Source organism: Tiliqua scincoides, chromosome 6 (genome assembly GCF_035046505.1).
Source record: "Tiliqua scincoides isolate rTilSci1 chromosome 6, rTilSci1.hap2, whole genome shotgun sequence".
Classification (NCBI taxonomy): domain Eukaryota; kingdom Metazoa; phylum Chordata; class Lepidosauria; order Squamata; family Scincidae; genus Tiliqua; species Tiliqua scincoides.
In genome coordinates, this window is record NC_089826.1 from 24,858,750 (window position 1) to 24,864,574 (window position 5,825).

General features: G+C 45.5%; 1 pseudogene; it reads right to left on the minus strand.

Moving 5' to 3' along the window:
* Positions 1 to 2,752: 2,752 nt before the first annotated feature.
* LOC136656609 (5S ribosomal RNA) lies at positions 2,753 to 2,872 on the minus strand (annotated as a pseudogene).
* Between the last annotated feature and the right edge of the window lie 2,953 nt (positions 2,873 to 5,825).

A 5,825-nucleotide genomic window follows, 5' to 3' on the forward strand; every position in this document is an offset into this window, starting at 1 on the left:
TGCCACGCCTTGGTGCCCAATTATAAGTCCTTGGCAATTTCTCCTATGCATAGTACTGTATCCCTTTTCCATATATCTGTATCTACTCAGTTCACATACCTTCTCCTTGTTTGCCTGCAGTGCAGCTGTTTCCGGGAAGTGCCCTTGTTTTTTTTGTCTCCCTCCCTTCACATTCCAGGCCAAGTGAAGGAAAAAAGCAGTGGAGCTGTGTTTGTTCAAAGTAAATATGGATGCAACGTTTGGCGTTGCCCAAAATCGTGGGGGGGGGGGGGGGGGAGAAAAGAACAACAGCTACAAGGCAATACAAGGTGAATGACCAAATAACATTTGAAAGAACTCCAGGGAATCTTTTAGGCCAAACCACTGCTCAGGACCTGATTCTCCAGATTAAGCAATTTAGTAATCAGTGGTAAGAAACATTGCTTCATTGGTATTTGTGTTTCAGGAGTGCCTAATGACTGCCTGCTTAGCAGTCTTACTAAGACGGCAATTGAGCATCCTGTCCCTATGTAGGAGGGAAAGCTATGCACTTCCACCTGCTGTGGCCTAGAGACCGTCATCTTATAAAGAGGAGACATAGGGGATGGACAACAGTAAAGGAGTGTGTACACTTCGATCCACTCATTATTCTCTTACCCCCAAGAAACACAGAGGAATGTATTTTATAACCCAGTGGTTCTCACACATTTAGCACTGGGCCCGCCTTTTAGAATGAGAATCTGTCAGGACCTACCGTAAGTGATATAATGACTGGAAGTGACATCATCAAGCAGGAAAATTTTTTAACAATCCTAGGCTGCAATCCTACTCACACTTACCCAGGGTTAAGTCCCATTTACTATCATTGTTAAAAGAACATACATAGTATCTTGTTAAAAACACATGTCTGTAACATTTCCCCAAATGCAGTCGCATATCATGATAGCACTGGCGTACCTGGAGGGGGTCAAATGGGGCAAAGCCCCTGGTGCCGACCTTCCAGGGGCACCTCTTCGCCCCCTTCCCACTGGAGGAGGAGTGCCCAGGAGCGCTGTAGAGCTGCCTCTCCAGTGCCTCAGCACCGAACTGGGCTGCTCCCCTCCCCTCCCCCTTTATAGGAGGAGAGGAAAGGAGCGCCCTAGAGAGGCATCCCAATGGGAGTCATGACTCCCATCGTGCTGGTGCTCTAGGGCACCTCTCCTCCAGAGGAGGAGGGAGGGTGCCCTGGAGATGCATCACGACGGGAGTTGCAATTCCCGTCACACTGACGCTCTAGGGTGCCCGTCTCCACTTATCCCAGGGAAAGGGATCCCCTTCCCTCAGGAGATCTCCAGTAGCCTCTATTCCCATGCTTAATTCAGTGGAGGCTTTGCACTGGTGCCACTGCATTGTAGCCAATGCCACATTTCCCACCTTCCTCCAAGGCCGGATCCCCCCTCCCATCCACCATTCCCCCTGCCAGCCAGTAGAGCATTCACTGCAGACAATTGCATTCACTGCAAAAAATTACAGGTTTGAAACTGCAGAAAAGGATTTGCAGTTTTAAAAACCTTCCAAAACAAATGCAGCACCAATACAAAGCAACATAAACAGCTTACCACAGCACAACTTACCCTGCTTCAATTGCTGCCAGATAACTTTTTATACTGTTTTAAAGAGGCAGTCCTGGGTTTGGAGTTAGGGAGCCTGCTCAGAGGACCCTACAATGGAGCTCTGACAAATGTAAACATAGCTGCAATGTTTGTAAGATGCCTGCAATCTCTCAAATGTTTCTCAGATGCTTTACAGACTTCTGCAGGCACTTTTAAAGCTCTTTGGGGCTTCTGCAGGCTACTGAGACGTGCCTGAGCAGCCTTGACCCCTGAGTGACCAACAGATAAGATAAGTTGATTTATTGATTTATTGGTAGAAATTTATTGCCTTCTAGGTGAATATCTACATTACCTGCTCTGGTGGGCCCTGGCCTCTGACTGGCACTGCAAGGCTGGCACAGACCTCTTTGCTGGCACCAGGAACCTCCATGTTGCCTCAAGGTGCCTTACGGCATGTTTATGACCGCATGCACACAGATCCCACTGGTGGTCATTGGCTTAGAATTGAGCTTGTGTTTTATTTATTATTTAAATAATGTGATAACCTACTTTATCACAGTCTGAAATTGACTGAAAGCAGATAACGGAAATAATTAAAATACCATGTATATCAAAATATACAAGCAAACCAGCAGCAGTAGACAAATACCAATAAAAGCACAGGTACAGGGACACCTCCTCTGTTTTGAGGAACAATAAAAAAGGCTAGCCACGTCCCAGGTTTCATAAATTGATTCAGCTAGGCTCAAAGGCTTTGTGAAAAAGCCAGATCTTGAACTGATGCCTGAAGGAGGGCAAGGAAGACGCATCCCAAGAGAAGGCATTCCATAGTTCTGTGATAGGATGAGGGATCTCTAACAGAATTCTTATCACTTTCACCAACTATGATTCCCGTGGGTTGGGGAGGGGGAAGTGGAACACTATGACATTTAAATTGGTACAAAACTGATATAATCTGTAAGGTGGACATGTCAGACTAATGGGTGTATGTTGACATTCCTGTAGAAATGACACGTGTACTGTGCACTGGTATTTCCAAACCGTATGTCAGTGATATTTCTGAAATGACGAGGCTTAAGTCCAGTCATTCATAATCCCATGGCGCTGTTATTCCAATAACATTAGTTGAGTTTTCCCTTCTCAATAGTTGGCAACCTTCAGTCTCGAAAGACTATGGTATAAGCCTACAGCACCCGGTATTCCCAGGTGGTCTCCCATCCAAGTACTAACCAGGCCTGACCCTGCTTAGCTTCCAAGATCAGATGAGATCGGGCATGTGCAGGGTAACAGTTTCCCTTTTCATTTTCTAAAATAAAATGGTATCAAAGGTTTATTGGAGTCTCGCAGAAACCAAATGGTTGTCTCTTACAGCACAATCTTATTGGTGTCTACTTAGAAGTAAGCTCCATTGGATTCCATGGGACTTAGGGCCCAATCTTATGGGCCATAAGAGTTGGTGCTGGTGCTAGGTGTCGTAAAAGTGCCGTAAAGCAGATTTATGGCACCCTTAGGATAGGGAGTGAGGGTGCTGAGCCACCACCGGGAGGAGGATGCCATGTGGCCACTGGAGGAAGGTAAGACCGCCAGGCAGCAGTGTGGCCTTTTGGGGCGGGGGAGGTGTTCCGGCTGGGGAGGGTGGAACAGGGGAGGGACTGGGGTGGGATGTGGGTGGGACTGGCAGACACCTCCTCCATCAGATCCTATCCTCCATGTCAGGTAGAGAAGCTTTCACATGCACCTCTGCTTCGCTCTCTTTGTCCAGGTGTGAACAAGGAGAGGCATGGCAGTCTGTGCCAGAAAATTCTGTGCTGGCAAAATAGCTGGTGCAGACTTGAGAAGCCCCATTGCGGGGCCTGGGGCTTTCCTCGGGGAAAGGGAAAAAAGTCCCTTCTCCTGAAGAGACTTCCAGAAGCTTCCCTGTGCCTGCAGGATACAGTGGTAGCTGGGAACCATAGGAGTGGTCCGTTAACCCCAGGTAAGTGTGTATAGAACTGCAGCCTTAACTGTATGTTTGAAGCAGCAAATATTTAACTCTCTTAACCTGGTTATTCAAATAGCTGTCGGTGATAAGCCCAAATTTTTGTTGGCACAAGTTCACAGGACAATGTTGGAGTTAGGCCTGCAGAATCAAAACACAGAAAAGGTCAGGAGAAAAAAAGGAACATAGAATTTCCTGAAGTATCCAAATTAGACTTTAATCCATATTTCTCAAATTTGCAATCTGCTTCCTTCAGGAAAAACCAAAGCTGCTGCCGCTACCTCACTCTCCTCACCCGATAGTCAAATGTGCCCAGCGTGTATCTCTCTATTTGTTTTCTTTAAATAGGACAGGTGCAGAGGAAAGAGGCAATGCCAGAATTCAAGATCAAAGGGCAGATTGCCATGCCTTCCTCTCCTTGCTCACGTGTGGACAAGGAGAGCGAGGCAGCAGCAGCAGCGATGGGATGCATGTCAGAGCTTTTGGGAAGGACAGAATTTGCACACAACTTCAGGCAGCCCTGTGGCTTGGACTGGGCCTGCCGGCATCTCAAGCGTTGTCTGGGAGCTGGCCCACACACATCGTTTTCATGGAATATTATCAGGAGAGTTTTTACAACTGCATCTTTTAAGCAAGAAGGTTTGGCTTTGGTGCCACCCAGCTCAAAGTATTCATGTGATGAGATAAAGTATTCATTTGTTGTATCTGAATTTTAACAGCTAGGGGACAAGTGTTCTTCTGTGTTCATTTAGACTACAATTCTTCTATTCATGTACACTCACACTCCCTTCCCTGCTTCTGGAACATTGTCTTGGAAACCATCAAGTTCTTGCATAACACCAAACCTGATTGGCTTTTAGCAGAACTTTGAAGCCTTCTTTGCATCAGGAGATAAATTATGATGGACCCAAGAGAGGGCTTTTTGCCAGTTTCGTAATGAGCAAAAGCACCAAACCAAAAACAAATCTGAATGAGGGTATGTTCAGGTAGCTAAATATATTCCTGCTTCTGTAACAAAGACAAAGCAATGGAACCCATTGCAACAGGGATCCATTTCCAATCCAAGCGATCTGAAAATACTGTTTGCCTCTACTATTGTAGCATTTCTCAATAAAAATGTTCTTCATTTCTGATTGGTGGATATTATTTGATTTGGAATATATTTCCAGTGACATTGTGAATGTTTCCTTTAGATCATGGCGATATAGAGAAAACGAATGGAGATGTTTCTCCCATTCAATATTAGAAGTTGTGGTCGTCCAAGAAATCGATTCAGGTGAGCAGAGGCTCAAGACAGGATGAAACACTTCACACAACACACAGTTAATTTAAGGCAGTGGTTCTCACACATTTAGACCCATTTTTTAGAATAAGAATCTGTCAGGACCCACTGGACATGATGTCATGACTGGAAGTGCTGTCATCAAGCGGGAAAATTTTTAACAACCCTAGGCTGTAATCCTACCCACACTTACCCAGGAGTAAGTCCCATTTAGTATTATTGTTAAAAGCATATACATAGTAGCTTGTTAAAAGTGCAGGTCTGTAACATTTCCCCAAATGCAGTCACATACCTTGGTAGCATCAAGTCTAATATATTAAAAACAAAATATTGTAATGAATGGGGACCCACCTAAAATTGGCTCACGACCCACAGTTTGAGAAACACTGATTTCAGGAATTCATTGCTACAAGGTCTAGTAAAGGCTACTTGCTTGAGCTGAAATGAACCTTTAAAAAGATTAGAATATGTTCATGGAGACTACATACTATAGCTAGTAGCAGTGGCATAGCTAGAGGGGGTGCAAAGCACTAAGTTTTGTGCAGCGCCTCAGCATGGCATGCAAGCCACCCCCTCCTCTTTGGAGCCATTCTGAGCTCCTAGAGAAAAACAGATGAAATGCTTCTGTTTTGATCTTGTGGCTCAGAATGGCTCCAAAGGGGAGGGAGACGGGCTGCTTGCATGCCGTGGTGAGGCGCTGTGCAAAACTTAGTGCTTTGCACCCCATCTAGCTACGCTACTGGCTATTAGTCATGACTACTTGCTCAGTGGTACCACCAAGTACAGAGGAAGTATACCCCTGATTGCTGGATGATGGGACAAATAAGGTGTAATAGCTATCACCATCAGGCGCATAGCAGCCCAGAGATATGTGGTTGGCTACTGTTGGGAACAGTTCGCTGAAAGAGATGAGACTTTGGTCTAACCCAGCAATGTAATTCCTTGTACCAAGACCATATAATGAAGTCAGCAACTGATCCCTGTCAAACTGTTT